Source organism: Callithrix jacchus, chromosome 6 (genome assembly GCF_049354715.1).
Source record: "Callithrix jacchus isolate 240 chromosome 6, calJac240_pri, whole genome shotgun sequence".
Lineage (NCBI taxonomy): Eukaryota > Metazoa > Chordata > Mammalia > Primates > Cebidae > Callithrix > Callithrix jacchus.
Window position 1 is genome coordinate 140,637,326 of NC_133507.1, and position 20,402 is coordinate 140,657,727.

At 44.0% G+C, this 20,402-nt stretch overlaps 1 long non-coding RNA gene across 1 annotated transcript; it reads right to left on the minus strand.

The window, feature by feature from the left end:
• Nucleotides 1-271: 271 nt before the first annotated feature.
• LOC144576714 (uncharacterized) lies at nt 272-11,108 on the minus strand. The gene is made up of 2 exons (XR_013519107.1): nt 9,431-11,108; nt 272-8,427 (listed from the first exon to the last, which is right to left on the minus strand). It is a non-coding gene; the product is annotated as an uncharacterized LOC144576714 (long non-coding RNA).
• Nucleotides 11,109-20,402: the final 9,294 nt, after the last annotated feature.

Genomic DNA, 20,402 nt, shown 5'->3' on the forward strand with positions numbered 1-20,402 from the left:
GTGGAGGAGAAGATGCAAGATACAAAATAGCACAGGGCAGGTCCCCTCTTTAACTGCAACAAATTATAGATGCGATTTGCATTTTAAAAGTCTAAAATAGGCATCAAAATGCTAACAAATTATTTTTGGATGATAGGCATATAGGTGGCTTAAAATGTGTTCTCTGTTTATCTGCATTTTCCATTTGTCTGTAATGAGCGTGTGTTACTTGGGCACATTAATAATTCTAGTAACAAATTATTTTCTCCCAAAATGTGAGCATCAAATTATATCATTAGATTACACTAAATTTTATTTAAATTGATTTATGTAATTTTATTTGGGACAGGGTCTCGCCCTGTCACCTAGGCTGGGGGTGCAGTGGTTCGATCAAGGCTCACTGCAGCCTCCTTGACTTCTGGAGCTCAAGAGATTCTCCCACCTCAGCCTCCCAAGTGGTTGGAACTACAGGCGCATGGCACCAGGACAGGTTTGGTTTTGTTTGTTTTGTTTTTTTTTAGAGGCAGAGTCTTACTTTGTTATTCAGGCTGGTCTCTGGACTCCTGGGCTCAAGCAATCCTCCCGCCTCGGACTCCCAAAGTGTTGGGGTTACAGGAGTGAGCCACTGCACCTGGCCAGAATACACTAAATTTTAAAAAGCACTGGTTTAAAACTAGGAATTGGGAGACCTGGCCTCCTGACAAGAGCTAATATAATTATGTCATTGTGACTTTCTTTTAAAATTGTCAGGTTTGTAATGAGAACAGGTTCCAACTTCTGAATCCCAGGGCCCAGAGAAGTCAAGAAGTTGTTAGTTGCTTCCATGTGGAAGCCAAATCCATATGCACATTCAGTATTGTTTGTGAATGGACTAATGGATTTATTTTCCATTGCATTGCACATGTATGAAGATGTTGCCATGATTAATGATACAGAAAAATTGTAAATAATTTAGTACCTTTAAAAAAATTATCTTGTCTTTTTGCAGCACTACACATTATTACTATTATTATTTGAGCTGAAGCCTCGGTCTGTCACCCAGGCTGGACTCCAGTGGCACAGTCTCAGCTCACTGCAACCTCTGCCTCCTGGGTTCAAGTGATTCTCCTGCCTCAGCCTCCCAAGTAGCTGGGACTACAGACATGCACCACCACGTCCAGCTAATTTTTTGTGTTTTTTGTAGAGACGGGGGTTTCATTGTGTTAGCCAGGATGGTCTCAGTCTCCTGACCTTGGGATTCACCTGCCTCAGCCTCCCAAAGTGCTGGAATTACAGGCATGAGCCACTGTGACTGGCCAACACTACATATTATTAACTGCCTTCTCCTTACATATATGGAACCCTTGATGTCAGGAGCTAATATTGCACTGCCTCGTCGTCCTCTCACTCCCCACTGCCTCAGGGATTTCATTCACTCTTTCCTTGTCTTTTTCTTTTGAAATGGTTCCAAATGTATAGAAAAGTTACAATGATAGTACAAAGAACTTCCCCTTTTCCTGAACCACTTATGAGTAAGTTGCCTCCATGATGCCTCATAACTCCCTAATACTTTAATATGTGTTTCCTACAAATGAGGACACTCTTCTTCACCACCTCACACAATGCTCACAATTAGGAAATTAACATTGGTACATTAGTTCTATATAACCCCCAGACCTTGCTGGACTTGCTTCAGTTTGTCCAATGTTGACATTTATAAGCAAAGGATCCAGTCCAGGATTATTCATTGCATTTAGTTGCCATGTCTTTCCAGTCTCCTTCTGTCTGAGATGATTCCTAAGCCTTGCCTTTACTTTCATGACCAGGACAATTTAGAAGCTATAGCACACTGATATTGTAGAATGGTCCTTCATTTGGGCTTGTTTGCTGTTTCATCATGAATAGATGTAGGCTATGCATCTTTGACAGCAATATTACAGATGTTGAGTGTTTTCCTCATTATCTCATTATTTATTTTGATGCTTAAAATTTCCCAGTTTGTCCAGCTGCCAAGCTGGCTCCTATTGCTGTAATTCTTTGAGCTCTTGCTTACTTTCTGTCATAGCAATATGTTCCAGGCTCATCTTGGACTATCTCTGCCGTAGCTCTGGAATCAGCCGTTGCTGCAAGGGACCCTTTTGTTTTTAGAGAATGATGTGTAGAAGCCAAGATCTGGGTGCTAAATGTGCTTATTGTTCTTGGAGTGTTATTGTTTCCAAACTTCTCAGTGTACAGTCCTAGGATATATGTATTATTATACACACATTTATGCCATCTATCTGTCTGTCTATCTATCTATCTATCTATCATCTATCTATCTACTCTCTATCTTCTGTTGAATTTGCCATGTAAGGAATAATGAGTTCCCAACACCACAGGGCTTATTTTTGTTTCTTCTTTTTCCACTTGTGTAACTTCCTTCTTCTTACTGGATGAATCCTTTATAAGTAACTGGTTCATCATCACTGCTGCTGCTCCCCCCACTCCCCTTGCAGACACTGTCTTCTTCCATCTTGGGCGCTGGTAACCTATACCAGCCCAATGTCCCCTCTGCCCCTGCATGGGTGCATAGTCTTGCTTGGCTCTACATTATGGCTTTTGAGTGAAATTACTCAAAAAGAAAGGCCAGCAGGCAGGCAGGAAGGCTGGAAACAACTTCGCTATTCTTGGAGCTTTATGGATTTCTTTGTTTGTTTTTGAGATGGAGTCTTGCTCTGTCACCGAGGTTGGAGTGCAGTGGCGTGATTCTTGGCTCACTGCAACTTCTGCCTCCCAGGTTCAAGTGATTCTGCTGCCTCAGCCTCCCAGTAGCTGGGACTACAGGCACGTGCCACCACACCCAGTGAATTTTTGTATTTTTGGTAGGGACCAGATTTCCTCATATTGGTCAGGCTGGTCTTGAACTCCTGACCTTATGATCCACCTGCCTCAGCCTCCCAAAGTGCTGGGATTATAGGTGTGAGCCACCATGACTGGCTGCTTTATTTATTTTAAGACAGGGTCTCACTTTGTTGCCCAGCCTGGAGTGCAGTAGTGCAAACATAGTTCACTGCAGCCTTGACTTCCTGGGTTCAAGCAATTCTCCTGCTTTAGCCCCCACCAAGTAGCTGAGACTACAGGTGCACACCACCACACCTGGCTAATTTTTGTATTTTTTTGTAGAAACGAGGGTTTTGCTGTGTTGCCCAGGCTAGTCTTGAACTCCAGCTGATCCATCCACCTCAGCCTTCCAAAGTGCTGGGATTACAGGCATGAGCCACTGTGCCTGGCCATTCTTGGAGCTTTAGATGTACTTCTTAATCCTCTCTACTCGGTAAATGGCAAATGCTTTTCCAGTTATTCCCATTAAAAAAAAAACCCTGGCGTCATCAAACCCATTGGCAGATCCTGTTAGTTCCCCATCAGTTTCTATCTAGAGTATGATCACATGTCACTTCCTCTTCCTCCATCATTACCTTCCTTGTCCAAGCCATCATATCTTGCCTTAATTGACTACAACTGTCTCCCAGTTGCTGCCCTTGATTCTGCCATTACACAACCCCAGTCTATTCTATACCCAGCAGCCCAAGCGATCCTTCTAAAGTGTCAGTCATGTGGTGTGCCTCCTCTACTGAAAAGTCTCTAAAGTCTTCCTATCTCACACAGGACAAGAGCCAAAGTACAAAGTACAATTAGCCAGGCATGGTGGCGTGCACCTGTAGTCCCAGCCACCCTTGGGAGACTGAGGCAGAAGAATCTCTTGAACCCGGGAGGTGGAGGTTGCAGTGAGCTGAGACTTACAGGTTATCATGACTTACAAGGCTTGATAGGATTAGCTACCTGCCACCTCTTTCATCTCATTTTCTCCTCCAACTCTCTCTCATACACTTTGCTTCAGCAAAGTGTATGGCCTCCTGCAGATTCTTTGAACAACCAAACACTGTTGCCTCAGGGTCTTTGCACCTCCTCCCTCTGCCTGAAATAGGTTTCATCCAGATAACCACGTGAGTGTTGCCTCCCTTCATTCAGGACCTCATTGAAATATCTCCTTACGAGAGGGGCCTTGCGTGGTGGCTCATGCCTGGAATCTCAGTTCTTTGAGAGGCTGTGGTGGTAGGATCACTTGATCCCAAGAGTTCAAGTCTGCAGTGAGCCATGAGTGAGCCACTGTACTCCAGCCTGATTGACAGGGCAAGACCCTGTCTCAGAAAATAAAAATAGGGCTGGGCGTGGTGGCTCACGCCTGTAATCCCAGCACTTTGGGAGGCCGAGGCGGGTGGATCACGAGGTCAAGAGATCGAGACCATCCTGGTCAACATGGTGAAACCCTGTCTCTACTAAAAATACAAAAAATTAGCTGGGCATGGTGGTGTGTGCCTGTAATCCCAGCTTCTCAGGAGCCTGAGGCAAGAGAATTGCCTAAACCCAGGAGGCAGAGGTTGCAGTGAGCCAAGATCGCGCCATTGTACTCCAGCCTGGGTAACAAGAGCAAACCTCCATCTCAAAAAAAAAAATAATAATAATTAAAAATAAAAATAAAAAAATTAAAAATAAAATAAAAACAGAAAAGAGGGCCCTTGGCAGATCATCCTGTATAAAATAGCAAACTTCCTGGGCCAGGTGCGGTGACTCACACCTATAATCCCAGCACTTTGGGAGGCCGAGGCGGGTGGATCACGAGGTCAAGAGATCGAGACCATCCTGGTCAACAAGGTGAAACCCCGTCTCTACTAAAAATACAAAAATTAGCTGGGCATGGTGGTGCGCACCTGTAGTCCCAGCTACTCGGGAGGCTGAGGCAGGAGAATTGCTTGAACCCAGAAGGCGGAGGTTGCCGTGAGCCGAGATCGTGCCATTGCACTCCAGGCTGGGTAACAACAGTGAAACTCCGTCTCAAAAAAAAGAAAAAAGAAAAAAAATAGCAAACTTCCTCTTACCTTTACCTTGCTTTATTTTTCTTCATAGTATACATCTCATATTTGATCATATTTGCGTATTTATTTACTCTCTGTGTCCACATTCTATAATGGAAACTCTATGAGAGCTGAGACTCTTGTTTTTTTTTTTTTTTTTGCAGTATTTCTAATGGCAAGAATGGTATTGAGTACATAGTAGGCACTCATTCACTTATATTTAATATAAGTGAATGAGTGAATAAATACATAAGTGTCTATAGAAATGAGTACTAACTTCTGTCTTAAGGCCCAACCTTCCTTCCTATGATCTTTCTTTTCATTTTCTCTTTCGAGACAGAGTCTTGCTCTGTCACCCAGGCTGGAGTGCAGTGGCATGATTTCAGCTCACTGCAACCTCAACCTCCTGGGTTCCAGAGATTCTCTTGCCTCAGCCTCCTGAGGAGCTGGTATTACAGATGTGTGCTACCATGCTGGGCTAATTTCTGTATTTTAGTAGACAAGGTTTCTCTATGTTGGCCAGGCTGGTCTTGAATGCCTGACCTCAGGTTATCCACCCATCTGAGCCTCCCAAAGTGCTGGGATTACAGGCATAAACCACTGTGCCTAGCCTCCTGTGATCTTTCTTGAAGTTCCAGCTGCCAGCTAGACATGGTTTGTTGTGTGCCTGTGATACCACCAACTCAAGCTCTGTTAATGCAGATTCATTATCCTATGTATGTATTTGCTAAGGGCTGAGACTTTGTTTGTTTACTGCTGTTTTCCCAATGCCTAACACAGTGCTTGGCATAAACCGGCATGTAATATTTGTTGAATAAATGAATGAATGACTTGCCCCTCCAAACCAGTTCTCCTTAACTTGCTTGCTTGTCACATCATCATTTTGTCACTGAGGCTCAAAACTACTGTCTACTTGGACTCTCACCTTTTCTTCTCTTTTCTATATTCCATCAGTGGCCAAGATCTGCTTATTCTTCCACTTCATTCACATGGTCAATATCCTAGTTCGCCACACACCTCAAACCTCACAATGGCCACCCAACTAGTCTCATTCCTCTTTCTTCCTCTTCAATCCATCCCTATCCTATTATTCTATTTTTCTTTCCCACAAAGTGCTCTGATCATGTCATTTCCTCTCACTGAAGCTCTCAATCGGTCTTTGTACCAATTTGGGTTCTTAATTGCAAACAACAGAAACAGACTCTGGTTCACTTAGTAGAAGAGGAAGTTCCTGCGATGACATCAGGGAACTCACAAAATTGACAGGAAGCCTCAAGGATCGGGCTCAGGAAGCAGGCAGGAGCCAAGAGAAGCGAGGCAGCCAAAACTTTAGCTAAGTCCTGTCTCAAGGGTAGCCTGATTAAGGGGTTTTAGGGTCTGTCGCCCACACGGCTACCATCACCCTGAGCACTGGCTGCTGCTGCCTCTGGGATGAATTATAAACAGCCCTCTTCCTCCTTGGGTCACTTACTGAAGATTTAGGGTCTCGATTGGAGCATTGATTTGGCTGTGATCTTCCTTCTAGGGGTCAGGAGAGCAAGTATCTGAGTTCTCACTAAGACTCTAAGGAGGCTCCACCAGCATATGAAGGGGGCTTAGGTACTGGGCGGCTAAAGAGTCCAGTGTGTATCCAAATGCAGGTTCTTGATCACTGAAGCCCTCCCCCATCTGCCACAAATGGTTATTTCCAGTTTTTCTCACTCGTACACCATGTTCCACTGAAGCATGACTTGTCCCTTGGCCCCTGTCTTGGCTGGGGCCCAAAGATGGTTCCCCCAACTTTTTTTTTTTGAGATAGAATCTCGCACTATTGCCCAAGCTGGAGTGCAATGGCACGATCTTGGCTCACTGAAAACTCTGCTTCCCGGATTCACGTAATTCTCCTGCCTCAGCCTCCCAAGAAGCTGGGATTATAAGCGCCCACCATCACACCCGACTAATATTTTGTATATTTTAGTAGCGATGGGATTTCACTATGTTGTCCAGACTGGTCTTGAACTCCTGACCTCATGATAAGCCCACCTCAGCCTCCCAAATTGCTGGGATTACAGGTGTGAGCCACTGCGCCAAGACGGTCCCCCTTGAATCATGCTTCACACCTGTGTATTGTCCCCTCCCCTTCAAGGGGCTGGTCCATGCTTCATTTTCACTGAGTGTGCTGTGGAAGTGAAGCTGCATGACTGCCAGAGAGGGCATAGGAAGCTTTGCAGTTTCTGCCTTAGTGTCTTGGAATGTTCACTCTGGGGCAAGCCAGCCACCATGTATGAGGTCTGTCTACCCTGAGACCACCATGATATGAGGAACCCAAAACAAGCCACATGGGAAGGCTGTATGGAGAGAGTAATGCCTGGGCAGGCTGCATCAGTTCGAGCCTATTCAGCTGAGGTGCCAGACATGTGACTTTAAAAAGTCATCTTAGGACTGGGCTCAGTGGTTCATGCCTGTAATCACAGCACTTTGGGAGGCCAAGGCAGGTGGATAACTTGAGGCCAGGAGTTCAAGACCAGTCTGGCCAACATGGCGAAATCCCATCTCTACTAAAAATACAAAAAATTAGCTAGACCTGGTGGCATGTGCCTGTAGTCCCAGCTACTCAGAAGGCTGAGACATGAGAATCACTTGAACTTGGGAGGTGGAGGTTGCAGTGAGCTGAGATTGCCCCACTGCACTCCAGCCTGGGCAACAAAATGAGACTCTGTCTCCAAAAAAAAAAAAAGTCATCTTGGATATCCAGCCGAGTTGAGCCTTCAGATTCAGATTCAGATGACTCCACCTTAGTTACCATCTGACTGAACTGCTTGAGACCCCACGTGAGAACTGCCCAGCTCAGTGTAGTCAACCCACAGGACTGTGGGATGTAAATGGTTATTTTGAGCCACTGAATTTTGGAGTGGTTTGTTACTGAGTAATAGAAAATGAAACAGCCCCTCTGTGGGCTCATGTTTCCCTCTCTCTGGACTGTACCCCCACTGTCCTGTCTTAGCTCCATGTCCACTCATATCTGCTCTTGTCAAAATCCTTTCAGTGAGCATGGCACAGTGCAGAGGAAAGAGCCAGGCTTTGGGGTCAGCCTGTGGGGTGGAAGGGGTTGAATCCTAGGTTAGTCTCTCACTATCCCTGTGACCTACAGCAAAGTCATGAAGTTCTCTGGACTTCAGTTTCTGTATCTGCTCTATTGAAATAAAAACATCCATCTGCTGAAGTTGTTTTGAGGACTAGATGTAACACATGTAAAGTACCTAGACATCTCACCCATTTAGTCTCACTGAATGGTGGCCTTTAGCAGACTCAGCCTTCTAGACTTGCATCAAATGGCACTTTCAAGGTCTAATTCTCATCATTTATAAATTATATGGTTTTGGAGAATTCTTTAAATTTATCTGAGGCTTACTCTCCTCATGTGTAACACACATAGACCCTTAAGCCATGCCCCATAACCGGCATGGCATCAGAAACCCTTGGAAGAGGAAGTAAACCCTGCTCACAGTTAGGGCTCCCCAGTATCTGGTGGGCTGGGGTACTATAGTGGATGGCAGACTGCAGGGCAGGAAGAGCAGAGGCTGGAGAACTCATCACCCTGAAAGAGAAAAAGGTTCACTGGATGAGGAAGGGGCCTGCCAAACAGAGCAGGGGAAGGGGTACTATTTGGAATGTTATGAGGCTGGGCATGACCATCGTGGCTCGGTGACCCTCCACCCTCACTCCTTCAGGCCTTGGGGCCTTCCTGGTGGAAAGGGAAAGATTTGGGGTATATGGCAAGGACAGGGTCATGAGGGCACAGAGTCACCAGGGCACGGACAGCTCTGCTGTGGGAACTCCTTATGAAAGAGCTGAGAATGACAAACAGAAGATGCTGGCTGGGCATGGTGGCTCACGCCTGTAATCCCAGCACTTTGGAAGGCCAAGGTGGGTGGATCATAAGGTCAGGAGTTCCAGACCAGCCTAATATGCTGAAATCCCATCTCTACCAAAAATATAAAAATTAGCTGGGTGTGGTGGTGGGCATCTGTAGTCCCAGCTACTTGGGAGGCTGAGGCAGGAGAATTGTGTGAACCCAGGAGATGGAAGTTGCAGTGAGCCAAGATCCAGCCACTATACTCCAGCCTGGGTCACAAAGTGAGACTCTATCTCAAAAAAGAAAGAAAGAGAGAAAGAGAGAGAGAGAGAGAGAGAGAGAGAGAGAGAGAGAGAGAGAGAGAAAGAAAGAAAGAGAGAAAGGAAGAAAGAAAGAAAAGAAAGAACAGAAAGAAAGAAAGAGAAAGAAAGAAGAAAGAAAGAAAGAAAGAAAGAAAGAAAGAAAGAAAGAAAGAAAGAAAGAAAGAAAGAAAAACAGAAGATGCTTTCCCACCTCAGGGAGAGATTCCAGAGAAACATGGGCCAGGGGGCAGGCAGAGAGGCAGCAGGTGATGGTGAGATGGGTGGCACTCGGCAGTAGCCCTGACTATATGGGGAGCAACCCCACCCAGCTTCTTATCAGACTTCCACTGAAGGTGAAGGCACAAGGAGATCTGGGAAGTTGCAGAAGAGAGCACACTGTATGATCCCAGTGGCATCTGCAAAAACAGACAAAATTAACTTACGCGGTTGGAAGGCAGGATAGTGCCCAGGTGCAGTGGCCTGTAATCCCAGCCCAGAAGGTTGAAGCTACAGTGAGCTATGATCATGCCATTGCACTCCAGCTTGAGTGACAAAGCGAGACTCCCATCTCCAAAAAATAAAATAAAAAAGAATCAAATAAAATAAGGAAGGATAGTGGTTATCCCTGCAGGGGACACAGTGACTAGAGGGAAACAGGAGAGGGATTTGGGGAGCTGGTAATGATTTGTTTCTTCCTCAGGGAACTGATTACACTACCTTGTTCATTGTGTTAAAAGAGCACTTAGGATTTGTGTACTTTTCTGTGTGTTACTTCAATAAAAAAACACACACACAGCTGTTTTGGGAAGAAGAGAAACAGTCCTTTCCGAGTTCAATCCCTTTGAGGTGGCACCACATAAAGAACTGGATAAGAGATTAGGCCGCTGGCTGGGTGTGGTGGCTCATGCCTGTAATCTCAGCACTTTGGGAGGCCAAGGTGGGCGGATCACCTGAGGTCAGGAGTTCAAGACCAGCTTGGCCAACATGGTGGTGAAACCCCATTTCTACTAAAAAAAAAAAAAAAAAAAAAATACAAAAAAATTAGCCAGGCATGGTGATATGTGCCTGTAATCCCAGCTACTTGGGAGGCTGGGGCAGGAGAATTTCCTGAACCCAGCAGGCAGAGGTTGCAGTGAGCTATCACGCTACTGCACTCCAGCCTGGGCAACTAGAGCGAAAACTGTGTCTCAAAAATAAATAAATAAGATTGGGGGCTGGAGGCAAGGACCACTCGGTGTCTGGCCAGACTTTTCATTGCTTTCTCCATTCATTCACTCTGGTTTATTAAGCACCGCCTGCACCTTGAACACTGTACAACATATGAGAAGATAAAAGATTATTAACAGCAGTAGTTTCCATTTATTGAGAGCTTTCTATGGAGTAGGCACTGAACCCTCACGCTAATCCTATGAGGTATTATGACCCTCATTTATCAGTTGAAGAAACATGAGCTTCAAAAAGGTTAAGCAAGTTGTTTAAGGACACAGAACAAAGAAGGTGCCTGGATTTTCCTCTGCAACTGTATCTATGTGGACCCAAAGCCGTCAGCACTTCAGGACAAGCTCCAGCGTCCTCTAGAAATGTAGGGACCGAAAGACCTGTTGACAAACTGCTCTACGAGAGTAACGAGGCCTTAGAGCTGCAGCCAGATTGACTTGGAGATTCAGCCGCATCCTCTTCAGTGACTCGGCAGATTCCTTCGCTCTTTGAGCCTCAGTTTCACCATTTGTATAACGAAAGTTAAAAAAAAAAAAAACCACGCCTTTCTCTCGAGGTTATTGTGGGTATTCAATGAGAAGACGTGTGTGGAGCCGGGTGTCCGGCACCCAGTGAGAGCCTAGAACGATCATTAGGATTTGGGAGTCCTTATTACTCGTACGCAGCACACGACCATGGGCACAGGGTTGAAGGCGGCTACCTGCTCCTACTCTCCCGATAGGAACCTTTAGGGACGGGTGGACTTAAAGCAGCCGGTGGGCCTTAAGAGTCCAGTCAATGCAGCCACATAACGGTCCTGGGGAAAAGCCCCGATTCCAAGCGCCAACAGAGCAACCGACCTCAGCCGACCTCAACCTACTCGCGGACAAGGTTGCCCCGGGTCAGCGCCAGCGACGAGAAGACGCGCTATCGCGAGATTTGTGGGACCCACGCATTCACAGGCCGGAAGTGAGGGGCGGGCCCAAGGGCGCGCGCTTCTTTTGAAACCTGAGATGGAGACCTGCGGAGGGTGGGGGCGGGTTGGAGGTCGCTGACCCTTGTGGGAGCCGAGCTGGGGTCGCGGGAGGGTGGGGATGGGACAGCGGGGACCTGTGAGTGGGGTTTGGCTGGAAGAGGCCACAGCTTCATCTATGGGAAGCTACCCTGGGCCGGTCACACGCCGTGAGCCGAACTGGCTAGGCGCCCCCAGCCTCCTCTGAGCTCCCGGACCGGAGAAACTACTCAGCCCGATCCTCCCGGCAATCTCCCGTTGACTCCGCCTTTTAAAGGGCCTTTACGGTAAATAAACCTCGACGCTTAGGGGAGCTTCCTCTTCCGTGCCCTCACTTACCCAGGCCCCTTCTATGGCCGTGGAAGAGGTCTTAGCAACGTGTTCACAGGATCGTGGTTTTTAAAATATAAGTAGAAAAACTAAGATATTTTAAACCAAATCTGTTCTTAAAGATTTAAAGATTTTGACTCTTAACAGGTTTAAAGAGACCACTGTCTCTTTCCACTGTGACTTTCCCTATCTGGAGGCATTGGAGTGGCTGTGGGCATTTTTAGGCATTTTGGAGTAGGAATACACTGAGTGTGAGTTTATATGGTTCGTGTGTATACTTGTTTTTGCTAGCCTTCCAGGAATACCCCTAGTCCCCACTGTGCTGAATTACAAGCACGGTGACCAGAGTGTGCTAGAGGTCTTTTGGTCACAGATGTCCAGCGTCAAAAAAAATGGGGAGATATATTGGTCATTGTACAAGGTAATGTGACGTTCCTTGATCGCTTATGGCTCGTAACAAAAGGCTTGGTAGTTTCTCAAGTTTGACAACCATCCTAAAATAAGGAGTTGGAAAACTGAATCTTTTCTAAGCTAGCAGCGATAGCAAATTTTGATCAACCATGAGAGAGGAATGACTGAATTATCTTCCTTTTCTTTCCATAGAGTGACAGAAATGTTGTTAAAGAGGCCGTGAAAGAATATGCAGCCAAAAAATGTAGCGAGAAAGTGTTTAGTGATATGCCAGGCAGTTAATTTAACAAATAGTGTTATTTTCAATTTTTTGTATGTGATGTTTTTGGTATGAGCGTTTTCACTTTTGTAGAGTGATGTAATTTCTCATTTTAAATATTTATATTTGTACCTACTTTTGTATTTTAAATTTTCTATTCTTTTTCTTAAAGAATACCATGAGATTACATAAGCTCAGGCCCCCAAATCTAGATCTGCTTTGCATGGTTGTAACCCCACCTAACCACTCTGCTCAGGGCAGGGGATGTGTTTATTCTAATTTTTGAGATGAGGAGCTGAAAGCCCAGAGACGTCAAGTCTCTTGCCCAAGGCTTTGCTACTGAGACCAGCAGAACTGGAACTAGAACCCAGCTCTTTTGGTTCAGTTCAGACATTTGGTCACCCCAGGGAAGTGTCCTAATCTAAAACCTTTTGCCGTCTTCAGGGAGAGGGGTTGAAGTGTATCTACTTGGCCTGCCTTTGGGTTCTGGATTGTACCTAGTCCAGATGAGAGGCCCAATGAAGCTAACAGGGAAGGAATTGTGTTTCTAAAGTGCCCCCCAAATCTCAGATGATGGCAGTCCTCTCTGTGTTCTCCCACCCACCTCTCCCCGAACAATGAAAGAAGGCTAGCATCTGGTAGGAGATGACTGCTGATGAACTTCAGCTGTGGGTCCTCTCTATCAGGGTGGGAAATATGGATTCCTTGAACAGAAACAGAATCCGCTGGTGAACCGGCTGTGCGTGAATATGCATGGGAACATGTCTTTGTTATTTCTCAAGCCAAGTGTATTTTTGGTCTGTTTCCCTGGAGACTTATAGGGAATAGGGAGAGGCCTTACCAAGTGCAGTATAATTTTGCCAGCTCCGCTTCCTTTCCAATTCCCCAAATTAGTCACCCCATCTCTCCACCTGGGCTGATTTTTCCAAGGTCACTAACAACTTCTTGGTTGTTAAATCCAACTTTTCAGTCTTTATCTATAATCAACTCCCCCTGCTGCCAGCATTCTGCATCCAGGCTGGAGTGCAGTGGCACGATCTCAGTTCACTGCAACCTCTGCCTCTCAGGCTCAAGTGATCCTTCCACCTCAACCTCCCTAGTAGCTGGAACCACAGGCTCGTGCCACCATGCCTGGCTAATTTTTGTATTTTTTGTAGAGATGGGGGTTTTGCTATGTTGCCCAGGTTGGTCTTGAACTCCTGAGCTCAAGCATTCCTTCCATCTCAGCCTCCCAAAGTACTGGTATTACAGGTATGAGCCACCCTTCCTGGCCTACCAGTGAGTGGTCTTTTCAAATGTAAATCTGATCCACTTCCACTTAAAAGCTCATCAATGGCTCCTCATTGCTTTTAGGATAAAGATTCAGCTGAACGAATTCATCTCCAGTGTAGTCCCAGTCATGCACATTCATCTTACATTTCTCCCATGGGCCATGCCTGTCCCTGACACAAGGCTTTCGCACATGGTCCTTTTCTTTATACCAACCACTTGCCAGACATTGTTTTGGTGCTGGGGATTTGACAGCAAACAAAGCAGGCAAAAATTCCTGCCATTCTAGAGTTCACCTTCTCGTATTTTTTTTTGGCTGGAATGTTCTTGACCTTTTTGTTTTGTTTTTGTGGGTTTTTTGTTTGTTTTTTCATAGGAAGGAGTTTAGGATTTATCTATTTTAGAATAATAGCTTTATTGAGATATAATGCATGTACCTTAAAACTCATAAAATTCAGCCATTTAAAATGTGCAATTCAATTTAGAATATTCAGTGTTGTGGGCCAGGCGTGGTGGCTCACATCTGTAATGCCAGCACTTTGGGAGTTTGAGGTGGGAGGATCACTTGAGGTCAGGAGTTCGAAACCAGCCTGGCCAACATGGTGAAACCCCGTCTCTACTAAAAATACAAAAAAAAAAAAAAAAAAAAAAAAATTAGCTGGGTATGGCGGCTGATGCCTGCAATTCTAGTTACTTGGGAGACTAAGGCAGGAGAATTGCTTGAACCTGGGAGGTGAAGGTTGCAGTGAGCCATGATCGTGCCACTGCATTCCAGCCTGGGTGACAGAGCGAGACTCCATCTCAAAAAAAAAAAAAAAAGAAGAAGAAGAAGAATATTCAGAGTTGTGAATATCGATTGTACTATCACCACAATCAATTTTGAAATTTTTTCATTACCCCAGAAAGAAACCTTAAATCCATTAGTAGTCACTGCCCCCACCTCCCCCAGCCTAGACAGCCAATCTACTTTCTGTCTCTATGGATTTGCCAGTTTTGTACATTTCATATAAATAGAATCATGTGGGCTTTCGTGACTGGCTCCTTTCACTTGGCATAATGTTTTCAAGCTTCCTCCATGCTGCCATGCTGTAGCATGTATTAGTACTTCATTGTTTTGCCAGGTAATATTCCGTTGCATGATAGACCACATTTTGTTTTTTCATTCATGGAAAAACATTTGGGTTATTTCCACTCTTTGGCTATTATGAATAATGCTGCTCTGAACATTCATGTATAATTTTTTGTATGAATGTACCTCTTCATTTTCTTGGGTATATACCTAGGAGTGGAATTGCTGGATCATATGGTAGCTTTATGTTCAACTTTTTGAGAAACTGCCAGATTTTTACAAAGTGGCCGCACCATTTTACCTTCCTACCAACAGTATATGAGAGTTCCAATTTTTCCACATCCTTGTTACTGTAGTTTGAATTGTGGCTCCCCAGAATTCATATGTTGAAGTCCTAATCCCCAGCACCTCATAATGTGAGCTTATTTGGAAATAGGGTAATTACAGATGTTATTAGTGAGGTTAAGATGAGGTCGTATTGGAGTAGGTTGGGTCCCTTATCCAATCCTACTGGTGTCTTTTATTAAAATGGGAAATGTGAACACAGACATGCACACAGAGAGATTGGTTACACTGCGGTAGCGAAGGAACTACTGGAAGCTAGGAGAGAAACCTGGAACAGATCCTTCCTTGGGCCTTCAGAAAGAGCATGACCCTGTCCATAACTTGATCTTTGAACTTCTCGCCTCCAGAACGTAAGACAACAAATTTCTGTTGCCTAAGCCATTCAGTTTGTGGGTACTTTGTTATGGCAGCGTTAGCAAACGGATACACTCTCTGACACTTGTTATTTTCCATTTTTGTAATTATAACCATCCTACTGGGTGTGAAGTGGTATCTCATTTGATTTTGATTGGCACTTCCCTATGCAAATGATGTTGAGCATGCCTTCATGTGCTTATTACCCATTTGTTTCTTCTGATAAACATCTATTCAGATCCTTTGCTCATTAAAAAAAATTGGGTTGTCTTTTTACTATTGAATTTTAAGAGTTCTTGATGTTGTCTAGATAGAAGTCCCTTATTAGATACAGGTTTTGCAAACATTTTCTCCTGTGCTCAGGTATCTTTTCACTTTCTTTTCTTTTTTTTAGAGACAGGGTCTTCCTCTGTCACTCAGGGTGGAGTGCAGTGGTTCTATCATGGCTCACTGAGCTCACTGAGGCTGCAAACTCCTGGACTCAGAAATCCTCCTGCCTCAGCCTCCTGAGTGGCTAGGACTGCAGGGGTGTGCCACCAGGCTTGGCTAATTTTTTGTTTTTAAAGATGGAGTCTCACTATGTTGCCGAGCCTGTTCTTGAATTCCTGGCTTCAAGCAGTCCTCCCACCCCGGCCTCTCAAATTATTGGGATTATAGGCTTGAATCAGTGAGCCCAGTCCTGTTTTCACCTTCTTGATGGTGTCCTTTGAAACATAAAAGGTTTTCATTTTGATGAAGTCCAGTTTATCTATTTTATGACTTTATTGCTTGTGGATTTGGTCCCCTTCTGTCTTGGCATAGCTCAAATGCTACTTCCTCAGGGAAGATTGCATTTCTTTAATATATGCAAACTATGGAATTACAATTTTTTTTGAGTGAGATTTATTTGGCTGTCCTCCCACTGGACTGTAAACTCCAAGAGAGTCTTCTCATTCTGTCCCCATCACCCAGCATAGCACCTGCTGAGTAGCAGGTGCTCAGAGTTGCTGAATGAATAAATGCTGACTTGACTCTGTGGGCCATTCCCTCCATGAACGCTCCTTATTTCTTCTCGAGAATACCCGCCTCATGCTTCTCCTCCCACTTCTCCAACTGCTCCTTAGTCTGTCTGCTGGTTCTTCTTCGTTTATCCATCCAACAGATTGAGACAAAAGGTAAAGCAGGATTGGGACTGGGCACAGGCCCTCCTCTCCTCTCACCCTTCACACACTCTGCCTCTACTGCCAAGGCTTTAATGACCATTTTTAGGCTCATGACTCTCCAATCTGTTTCCTACCTAGATGGTTTTCCTAAGCTGCATATCCAACTGCCTACTGGATGCCTCTAGTAGAATGTCATATAGATTCCTAAAATGCAACATGGTCACAGCCTTTATCTTTCCTTACCCCCAATCCCAATTCTGCTTAACCTTCTATCTCAACCTGTTGCCCAAACCTGAAATCCAGGCATTGCCTGTCTTAGATCAATTTCCCCAGAAATAGACTCTGAGATGAAGATTAGTGTGCAAGTGATTCGTCAAGGGAGTACTCCCAGGGGAGGGTAGGACAATGTGGAAAAGGCAGGAGAAAAAATGGGGGTAAAAGTCAAGCAAGAGTGCAATTTTAGGCCAAGCCCCACAGAGGTACTTGGCCTGATGCCACCGGGGAACACTTATAACCTGCCCTGACTCCATTTCAATTGTCTGGAAGAGTTTGTATAGAATTGGTACTATTTGTTCTTTAAATGTTTGGTAGAATTCACTAGGGAAGCCAGCTGGGCCTGAAGTGTCCTTTGTGGGATGGGTTTTAGCTACACATTCAATTTCTTTGATAGCTATTCAGTTACTTTGATTTCTGTTTCTTGAGATTTTTGGTAAATAAACACAAAGAATGGTGGACTTTGGGTTGTGGCAACAGATTGAGATAGAAGGTTAAGGAGGATTGAGATTAGGGGTAAGGAAAGATAAAGGCTGTGGCCATGTTGCATTTTAGGAATCTATGTGACATTCTACTAGAAGCATACAAAGAATGTGTTCATTTTATCAAAATTGTCAGATTTATAACCATAAAGTTATTCACAAAATTCCTTTTTAAACTTTTTAATATCTTTAAAATCTGTTGTGATGTCAGTTGTCTTATTTCTGACATTGGCAATTTGTGTCTTCCCTCTTTTTTTCCTGATCGGTCTGGCTAGAAGTTTATCAATTTCATTGATATTTCTCAAAGAAACAAGTCTTAGTTTCATTGGTTTTCTCTATGGCTTTTTAAATTTTTCTGTTGAATTTAGTCGGGTGCGGTGGCTCACACCTGTAATCTTGACAGTTTGGGAGACTGAAGCAGGTGGATCACTTGAGGTCAGGAGTTTGAGACCAGAATGGCCAACATGGTGAAATCCTGTCTCTACTAACATACAAAATTTAGCCAGATATGGTGGCACATGCCTGTAATCACAGCTACTTGAGAGGGTGAGGCACATGGTGGCTCATGCCTATAATCCCAGAACTTTGGGAGGCCGAGGCAGGTGTTCATGAGGCCAGGAGATCGAGACCATCCTGGCCAACATGGTGAAAACCCCTCTCTAACAAAAATGCAAAAATTAGCCAGGCATGGTTGTGAGTGCCTGTAGTCCCAGCTACTTGGGAGGCTGAGGCAGGAAAATCACTTGAACCTGGGAGGTGGAGGTTTCAGTGAGCCAAGATCATGCCACTGCACTCCAGCCTGGTGACAGAGTGAGACTCCATCTCAAAAAAAAAAAAACCAAAGTGACAATCTATGCCATTTAATCAATGAAATTACATTAATGCGATTTTAAAAACATGATTAAGTTTGTCAGCACCTTGCTGTTTGTTTTCTATTTGTCCTATCCATTCTTTCCTTTTCCACCTGCTTTTGGGTTGACTATTTTTGTATTTTTTAAAAATTCTGCTTTATTTTCTTAATTGGCTTTTTGCTATAATTTTTTTTTTTTTTTTTTGTGCAGGGTCTTGCTCTGTTGCCCAGACTGGAGTACAGTGGCGTGATCATTCACTGCAGCCTCCAGCTCCTGGGCTCAAGCAATCCTTCCACCTCAACCTCCCCAGTAGCTGGGATTACAAGTATGCACTACCACACATGGCTAATTTTTAAATTACTTTAGAGGCAGGATCTCACTCTGTTGCCCAGGCAGATCTTGAATGCTTGGCCTCCAGTGATCCTCCCAAAGTGCTGGGATTATAGGTGTGAGCCACCACACATGGCTTTTAACTCTTAATTTCATTATTTTGGTGGTGGCTGTATGGTTTATTGCACTCATCTTGAATTTATCATAGTCTATGTATTCAAGTTCACTAATCTTTTCTTCTTTAACATCTAATCTTCTGCTAATTTCTTTCAGTGTATAATTCATCTTACACACTGTGGCTTTCATCTCTGGATGATCAATTTAGGTCTTTAATTTTATATACCTTCTATGTGTCTACTTAACCTTTCAACCTATAGAATACAGTTGTAACAATTGTGTTACTGTCTTTGTCTCATAATCCTAACACCTCTGTCAGTTCTGGGTTGATTGATTGATTTTTCTCCTCTTTATAGGTGATATTTTTCTGCGTCTTTGTAAGCCAGGTGATCTTTGATCAGGTGTGAATTTTACTTTTTGGGTACTAGATTACTTTATATTCCTTTTATTATGTTTGAACTTCGTTCTGGGATGCAGTTACTTGGAAATGGTTTGGTCCTTTTGAGTTTTGTTTTAAGCTGGGCTATAAAGGAAATCTCAGCAAATTTAACAAGATTGAAATCTCTGACAAATTAAGCTAGAAATCAATAACAGAAAACAATGAGATTACTAAGTATTTGGAAATTAAGCAAAAAACCTGCTAAAAGTGTTCTCATGGGCCAAAGAAATCACAGTGGAAATAAGACAGTGTTTAAAACTAAATGATAACAGAGAAATGGCATAGCAAAATTGTGAGTTCATTGAAAATGCTTACAAGGAAAAGAAAAAAAATCTGTGGGGGTATTTTGGTAATTGTTCAATGTATATTGGAAAAGATGGCATTCTGAAGCTATTGGGTATGATAATTATATGTCATCTAGATCAGTTTTGTTAATCACATTATTCAAAATCTCCTATATCCTAATGATGATTTCTTGTCTACTTCTTCTACCAGTTATTCAGAGCAATGCGTTAAAAAAAATCTCCAACTATTATTATGGATTTTTCTCTTTCTCCTTTTAGATCTGTCAGTTATTACTTTATGTTCTGAGGCTATTTTTAATTGCATATGTAGTTAGGATTTTATATTTTCCTATTAAAATTTCTCTTTCATTATTATGAAATGTCTCTCATTATCTCTAGCAGTACTTTTTTCCTCATGTTTATGATACCAGTAGAGATATACAAGCTTCCTTTTGGTGTTTTCATGACTTATTATTTTTTCTTTTTTAAAAAAAAAATCCCTTTCAGGCTGGGCGCAGTGGCTCACGCCTGTAATCCCAGCACTTTGGGAAGCCGAGGTGGGTGGATCACTAGGTCAAGAGATCGAGACCATCCTGGCCAACATGGTGAAACCCCGTCTCTACTAAAAACACGAAAAATAGCCGGGCATGGTGGCACGTGCCTGTGGTCCCAGCTACTCAGGAGGCTGAGGCGGAAGAATCGCTTGAACCCAGGAGGCGGAGGTTGCAGTGAGCCAAGATTGCACCATTGCACTCCAGCCTGGTGACAGAGCAAGACTCTGTCTCAAAAAAAACAAAAAAAACCAAAACTCTTTCTTTCTTTTCCTTTTTTTTGTTTTGAGACGGAGTCTCACTCTGTTGCCCAGGCTGAAGTGCAGTGGCATGATCTCAGCTCACTGTAACCTCCACCTCCCAGGTTCAAACGATTCTTCTGCCTCAGCCTCCCGAGTAGCTGGGATTACAGTGTGCGCCACCACACCTGGCTAATTTTTGTATTCTTAGTAGAGACAGAGTTTCGCCATGTTGGCTAGGCTGGTCTTGAACTCTTAACCTCAGGTGATCTGCCCACCTCAGCCCCGCAAAGTGCTAGGATTACAGGTGTGAGCCACTGCACCCAGCCAAAAACCCCTTTATTTTCAACCTTTATGCGTCCTTATGTTTGAGGTGTGTCTTCTATAAACAGTATATAGTTGTTTCTTGTCCAGTCTGAAAATCTTTACCTTTAGTTGATTTATATTCTGGTAATTACTGA